Here is an 8,681-nt window from a genome sequence, read left to right on the forward strand (position 1 = left end):
TTCAGACCCAAGAGAGTCTCAAATCCAAGAAAGCCGTTTAGAAAGTATAAATTCCTGAAGAAAAGATCAAAACCGAGAAACAACAATTGTTGTTTCATTTGTAAAAAGGAAGGACATTTTGCATGAAAGTGCCCAAATAATTCATCAAGTAAACTCAAAGCTTGTATAGATATAGAAGAATTTCAAGATGATTGGTCTATAGTAGAATCAGAAGATGATATTTCAGATGTATATATTTTGACTGAAATATCAGATGCAGAAGAAGAAGAAGAAGAGTGTGTACAGAAGATGAATATCTGTTTTTCTTGTTCAGAAGATGATTTTTCAAAAGAGCTCCATTATAGTGAAGAAGAATAAAGTGATACTGAAGTCACTAGTGAAAAAATAGATGTTTCAGAAGATGAATCAGAATGTTCACAACCAGAGTAGAAAGGTAAGCAATCTGTTTTACCCTTTCCAGAAGTAAATTCTTTTTGCCCACTTCAAAAAAGAACAACAACTTCTACCAGTCTTCCTCAGTCAGAGATCAATAGAGTATAAGAAAATACTCTATTAAAAAAGATAGTCAAGAGAAATAGCCTTATTTATATCCTGGTTCAAGCTCAAGTAAAAAATGAATGGATATCTGTTGATGCATTCATAGATACCGGTGGGTCTAACAATTTGGCTAGGCGATCTCTATTTAATTCACTGTGGAAGCCATTACAAAATATACTGATTTCTGAAACAGTAGGAGGCTCTATGAGTTTAACTCGTTATGTAGACAACATTTCATTAAAATTTGGAGGGAATATCGTTAATATTTCTGCAATACAACATTATGATCCTTCAACTAGTTTAATGTTGGGAATGCCATTCTTAAATTCAGTGCTTCCAGTAACAATCAGCCAAGATAAGTTGATTATAAATTTGAAGAAAAAGGCTATTACTGTGCCTAGATTATTCATTGCAAATTCAGAGGCAAGACATGAAAATAGTCAAAAAAGAGTCGGAGCCAGAAGACCCTTAAAAGATTCTAACGATTGGCAGGACATTTTGCAAATATATGAATCTAGAGTAGAATCTAAATCAAGACAAAAGGCATGTATAGATCCCAACTGGTCTACAGAACAAACTACTATCCATGATAGACTTCTTAAAAGCTGCTCAGAAAATCCTCAATAGTTTAGGGCAGTGGAAAGTCCAATGCAGGAGATTGTGACCTTGCATGATAATGGAGTCAAAGGGAAACTAATTCCTTGCACTCCCTCAGACGAGTAGGAAATAAAGAGAAAAATTAAAGAATTTTTAGAAATGCAGCTCATTGAGCCAAGCGAATCTCATTATTCTTGTTCAGTGTTTCTGGTATGAAATCATTCTGAGATAGTCAGAGGTAAACCTAGAATGGTAATAAATTACAAACCTCTAAATGCAATTACTCAGAGTTTTAATTATCAATTGCCAAGACCAGAAACCATAATGCAGAAAATACAGCACAACAAAGTATTCAACAAATTTGATATGAAGTCTGGATACTATCAAATACAGATACAAAAAGAGGACTAGCATAAACTGCTTTTACTTGTCTTGCCAGATTTTACCAATGGAAAGTTGTTCCATTTGGTTTGAAAAATGCCCCTACATTCTTGCAGCGAAGAGTGGATTTCATTTTTTCTAAGTATGATTTCATTGTAACATACATTCATGACATTATAATTTATAGTCCAGATGTAAAAACCCATCTAAATCATTTAGAGATTTTTCTAAAAGAAGTTCAACAGCATGGCATAGTTTTATGAGAGAGAAAAATGGTCTTATTTCAAGACAATATAGATTTTCTGGGAATTCATGTAGTCATTGGTGTAATTCAGATGCAACCACATGTGTTGACTAAATTAACCCAATTTCCAGATGAGTTGAAAGATACAAAAACAATTCAAAGGTTTTTAGGAGTCGTGAACTACATTCACAAGTACATCCCAAGATTGATAGAAAAATAGTTCCAATCATAAATCATCTAAAAGAGGGATGGTCACTAGAAGCAACAGTAGTAGTAAAAGAGTTGAAAGCAGAATGTCAGCAATTGCCAAAACTCCAACCACCAGGTGATGGTCTGCTTATACTTCAAACTGATGCTTCTTTAAATTTTTGGGCAGCTGTTCTTTTTGAACGAAGGGAGAAAGGTGAAGAAAGACTTTGTGCTTATGCATCAGGTGAATTCTCACCCAGCCAAAAAAATTATTTCATAGCAGAAAAAGAAACATTGGCTATATTCAATGGGATACAAAGGTTTGAATTATATCTTACACCTGTAAAAATTTTAATAAGAAAAGACTCCAAGAATTTTAAATATTTTTTATCTGCCAAGATATCAAGACAGATTGCAAAAGGAACAATACTTGCATGGCATATTTGGTTCCGACAGTTTGATTTTGACGTTGAATGGATCCCAGGTAATTCAAATTATTTAACTAATTCATTAACCAGGGATATGAACAAAGCATTCATTACTTGTCCAAGTTCGTGTTTTGCTATTCCAAGAAAAGGACCACAGGATGACATTTTTGGTACATTTGTTGATAGATTTAGATTGCTTGAAGGACATGCAAGTCATATTGCAGAAGAAATCAAGAAAGTAGTAGGAATGAGACTGAGAAGAAATACGTTGATCAAAAAATGCCAAGCATGGCAATCAAAGAACGTAGGTATGTCTTTAGTCCTGGATGCTAAACTGGTAAAGGTATATCCTTTGCCTAACATGAAAGTAAAATTATTTTTCAGAAGTCTCTCAGATCTATGGTCTAATTAATATACTGAAAAAATTATTTGGATCTTGAAAGTCTTAAATATTTATCAACCTATTGGAGGAGTTGATTTTGTTCTCTTTATTTTCACGTGAGCAAAAATTTTAGATCTTGAAGCTATTCCTTTCAAGCCTGAAATAGAGAAATACATTGTATCTCTAAAAATCCTAGACATTTTTGAGAATTAGAAGCATCCTTTCTTCAAAGGTTTGATGAGAACTATGCACCAAATGACACCTTTCCTCAATATGAAATTTTTAAAGATTTTCTGACTAGGAAATTAAAGATGGTTTCTGTAGAAAAAAGCCATCTACAAGGATATCTCAATGTATTCAAAGAACTTTACAATATCTCAGAACTTTTTGATCTTCATGGGATTATCATAGTCTCAGACTAAGGGAAAGTATCAAACCTAATCCTTTTGCACAAGTTTCTAGTCATGAGAAGATTGGAGAAATTCAGACCAACAATAATGAAGAAATGATTAATCAATGTGTTGGTTGGTTTAACGAATTTGGAAATCTGAGATTAACAGAAAAGATACAGATTCTACAAAAAATGGACGATTTACAAGGAGAACCAAAGGCATTAAGATTCATAATTAATCAAAAGGCTTTGGTAACTATTAGCGTTATTTCAAGCAATTGGAATAATAATGTAGTCCATATTATTAGCCTGATGATTTCAAATAGAATCTGTACATCAATGATTTTTGAATTAGGGTGGCAAAACAAAGCTTATATTAATGATAATTGCAGAGAATGGGTTCAGCATGCAATTGAAAGTTCCACTAATATGTTTCAAATTTTCAAGTGGGAACTTCTAAATGGCATTGAACTGGCAGTACAGAGATCACCAACCATCAGAAATGTTTTTAAAGATTCTTTCTTAGATATTGAAATCAGCCCTTTACCTTTCCTTAACAAGTGGGAAAAACAATCTGCCAAGTACACACCTCAGCAACAGGGTCTCCACCGAATAAAGATGAATACGGAACAAGGAGAGTCATCAAGAGCATCATCAAAAAGGACAATAATATTAGCTGAAGATGCAAAAGGAAAAGGAAAATCAAAAGAATCTACTTTACAGGATGAAAAGCCGATGCCCAAGACCTAGCAGATATCGATTGCGACGAAGAGTACTCTAAGATGATTGAACATCACTACTAAAAGATGCTTGACGACTCAAGACCAGTACATGATTCCTCAGAAGATTTTGATTTTGATAACAATTATGACTCAGATAGAAGTCTGAAAGGACCATGGCAGAATCGTTTGTACATATGTACCAGAAAAGTTGAATAGACACCATTGGTGAAAATATACCAATAGGACCCTCAATTATTTCTGCTTTTTCATCATAGTTTAGATGAGTAGTAGTTAGAAGACCTATAAAAGGGAGATCTATGGAAGTTCAAGACATCACTTGACTGAGAACTCTGAGATCTCGTGTTGTAATAAGCTTTATGTATTTTTCTTGTTTTCATTAATATCGAAGCCTACTAGGCTGCCTATCTGAGGATATTTCTGTCATCCAAAAGAACTCGGAACTGTAAGGTGAAGGCATTGAGGACCCGTGGAGAGAGTTCATGTATCCACTCGCATGTTCAGCTGAGGAGAAGTAACATACTCAGATTTTCTATTTAACAGTCTTCGAAATTGATCAAAAGTAGGTTCTTAATACCGAGGCTCTTTGTTGAAGTTGTGCTTGCTTGCTTCACTCAGTTAGTGGTCACTTTTGGTATCAAAGCCATAAACCCATTGCTGTTAAGTTTTGTGTAGAAGAGTCCACTTCAAAAGTCACTTGAAAATTAACCAGTGAAAAGAAAGAAGCATATAAAACAGATAAACCATTTGTTTCAGAAAAGGAAGTGATGACCCTGGATCAAGTTGCATCCAAATTTCCTTCTTTTATCCTGCCTTCCATAAATAATCAAAATAAAGCTCATATCCTCAAAGAAGTGAATAAATATCCACGTGTTGAAGAAGATCTGTATGCTTCCAATACAAGTGGCTACATTCTAGATTTGGATAGTTCTTCAAATCCTAGAGAATCAATCTTGATTTGGATAGGTGCTCTCCATCAAATGCAGATTACGACAAAATTGGATAATGTATCCATTATGGTCCTAGTAGAAAAGTTATGATTGGTATAGTCTATGATTGGTGGATGAGAGCATCCGAAGAAGAGAGAAGAGCCGGCATGGAAGCCGAACTGTCTACATTAGGGTTATTGCTAAAAACACAGTTCGTGCCAAAACCTGTTGATGAGAAAAAGAAATTGATAACAGATCTTAGTCGAATGGAATTAAAGGATATGAAGTACTTTGATCAATTTAGTAAAGATATCATGGCTAAGGTTTTCAAAGCTAATCTCTCAAATGATGTTGCTCAAAAAATTTCTTTTTTGTCAAAATTACCAGGCAATCTAGGAGACCTCATTATGAAAGATCTAGATGTACAAAATAAAAGACTAGATCAAGTATATTGGGTTGACCTTCTTTTCAGAATTACAGAGAAAGTTAAATACTTATGTTGGCAAGAGAAGGTGCATGACATCACACCCAACTTAGATGTCTGCAAAATCATGTTACCATGTACGCCGTTCAAAAAGAAAAGGGAAACAAAAAGGTATGGTAAATTCAAACCCAAGAGAGTCTCAAATCAAAGAAAGTCGTTTGGAAAGTATATATTCCTAAAGAAAAGATCAAAACCAAGAAACAAAAATTGATATTTCATTTGTAAAAAGGAAGGACATTTTGCACGAAATTGCCAAAATAATTCATCAAGTAAACTCAAAGCTTGTATAGATATAGAAAAATTTCAAGATGATTGGTCTATAGTATAATCAGAAGATGATATTTCAGATGTATATATTTTCACTGAAATATCAAATGCAGAAGAAGAAGAAGAGTGTGTATAGAAGATGAATATCTATTTTTCTTTTTCAGAAGAGCTCCATTACAGTGAAGAAGAAGAAAGTGATACTAAATTCACTAGTGAAACAACAGATGTTTCAGAAGATGAATCAGAATGTTCACAACCAGAGAAAAAAGGTAAGAAATCTATTTTTCCCTTTCCAGAAGTAAACTCTTTTTTCCCATTTCAAGAAAGAACAACAGCTTCTACCAGTCTTCCTCAGACGCATATCAATAGAGTAGAAGAAAATACTCTATTAAAAAAGATAGTCAAGACAAATAGCCTTATTTATATCCCGGTTCATGTTCAGGTAAAAATGAATTGATATATGTTGATGCATTCATAGATACCGGTGGGTCTAACAATTTGGCTAGGCCATCTCTATTTAAATCCCTATGGAAGCCATTACAGAATATACTAATTTTTGAAACAATAGGAGGCTCTATGAGTTTAACTCATTATGTAGACAACATTTCATTAAAAGTTGGAGGGAATATCATTAAGATTTCTACAATACAACATTATGATCCTTCGGCTAGTTTAATGTTGGGAATGCCATTCCTAAATTTTGTGCTTCCAGTAACAATCCGCGAAGATAAGTTGATTATAAATTTGAAGAAAAAGGCTATTACTGTGCCTAGATTATCCATTGCAAATTCAGAGGCAAGACATTAAAATAGTAAAAAAAGAGTCAGAGCCAGAAGACCCTTAAAAGATTCTAACGATTGGCAGGAAGTTCTGAAAATATATGAATCTAGAGTAGAATCTAAATCAAGACAAAAGGCATGTATAGATCCCAACTGGTCTACAGAACAAACTGTTATCCATGGCAGACTTCTTAAAAGCTGCTCAGAAAATCCACAATAGTTTTGGGTAGCAGAAAGTCTTATGCAGGAGATTCTGACCTTGCATGATAATCGAGTCAAAGGGAAACTAATTCCTTGCACTCCCTCAGACAAGAAAGAAATAAAGAGACAAATTAAAGAATTTTTATAAATGAAGCTCATCGAGCCAAGCGAGTCTCATTATTCTTGTTCACCATTTCTGGTACCAAATCATTCTGAGATAGTCAAAGGTAAATCTAGAATGGTAATAAATTACCAACCTCTGAATGCAATTACTCAGAGTTTTAATTATCCATTGCCAAGACCAGAAACCATAATACAGAAAGTACAACACAGCAAAGTATTCACCAAATTTGATATGAAGTTTCGATACTATCAAATACAGATACAAAAACAGGACCGGCATAAAACTGCTTTTACTCGTCCTGCCAGATTTTACCAATGGAAAGTTGTTCCATTTGGTCTGAAAATTCCCCTACATTCTTCCAGCGAAGAATGGATTTCATTTTTGCTAAGTATGATTTCATTGTAACATACATTGATGACATTCTAATTCATAGTCCAGATGTAGAAACCCATCTAGAGCATTTAGAGATTTTTCTAAAAGAAGTTCAACAGCATGGCATAGTTTTATCAGAGAGAAAAATGGTCTCATTTCAAGAAAATATAGATTTTCTAGGAATACATGTAGTCAATGGTGCAATTCAGATGCAACCACATGTGTTCACTAAATTAACCCAATTTCCAGATGAGTTGAAAGATAAAAAAACAATTCAAAGGTTTTTAGGAGTCTTGAACTACATTCACAAGTACATCCCAAGATTGACAGAAAAAACGGCTCCAATAAAAAACATCTAAAAGAGGGATGGTCACCAGAAGCAACAGTAGCAGTAAAACAATTGAAATCAGAATGTCAGAAATTGTCAAAACTCCAACCACGAGGTGATGGTCTGCTTATACTTCAAACTGATGCTTCTTTAAATTTTTGGGCAGCCATTCTTTTTGAACAAAGGGAGAAAGGTGAAGAAAGACTTTATGCCTATGCATCAAGTGAATTCTCACCCAATGAGAAAAATTATTTCATAGAAGAAAAAGAAACATTGGCTATATTCAATGGGATACAAAGGTTTGAATTATATCTTACACCTGTAAAATTTTTAATAAGAACAAACTCTAAGAATTTTAAATATTTTTTAGATGCCAAGATATCAAGAAAAATTGCAAAAGGAAGAATACTTTCATGGCAGATTTGGTTCCAACAGTTTGATTTTGAAGTTGAATGGATCTAAGGTAATTCAAATTATTTAACTGATTCATTAACCAGGGATATGAACAAATCATTCATTACTTGTGCAGGTTCGTGTTTTACTATTCCAGGAAAAGGACCGCAGGATGACAGTTTTGGTACATTTGTTGATAGATTCAAATTGCTTGAAGGACATGCAAGTCATATTGCAGAAGAAATCAAGAAAGTAGTGGGAATGAGATAGAGAAGAAATACATGGATCAGAAAATGCCAAGCATGGCAATCAAAGAATGTGGGTATGTCTTTAGGCCTTGATGCTGAACTGGTAAAGGTATATCCTTTGCCTAACATGAAAGTAAAATTATTTTTCAGAAGTCTCTCAGATCTATGGTCTAGTGAATATACTAAACAAATGATTTGGATCCTTAAAGTCTTAAATTTTTATCAACTTATTGGAGGAGTTGATTTTGGTCTCAACATTTTCATAGGTGCAAAAATTTTAGATCTTAACGCTATTCCTTTCAAGCTTGAAATAAATAAATACATTGTATCTCTAAAAACCCCATACATTTTTGAGGAATTAGAAGCATCCTTTCTTCAAAGGTTTGATGAGAACTATGCACCAAATGACACCTTTCCTCAATATGAAACTTTTGAAGGATTTGTTGACTGGGAAATTAAAGATGGTTTCTGTAGAAAAGAGCCTTCGACAAGGATATCTCAATGTATTCAAAGAACTTTACAATATCTCAGAACTTTTTCATCTCTGTGGGATTATCATTGTCTCAAACTAAGGGAAAATATCACACCTAATCCTTTTTCACAAGTTTTTAGTCATGAGCAGATCGGAGGAACTTAGACCAGCAATAATGAAGAAATGATTAAGCAA

The sequence above is a fragment of the Pinus tabuliformis genome, chromosome 9 (genome assembly GCF_031772625.1).
Source record: "Pinus tabuliformis cultivar Carrire ecotype Pingquan chromosome 9, CPIR1, whole genome shotgun sequence".
Taxonomy (NCBI): Eukaryota; Viridiplantae; Streptophyta; class Pinopsida; order Pinales; family Pinaceae; genus Pinus; species Pinus tabuliformis.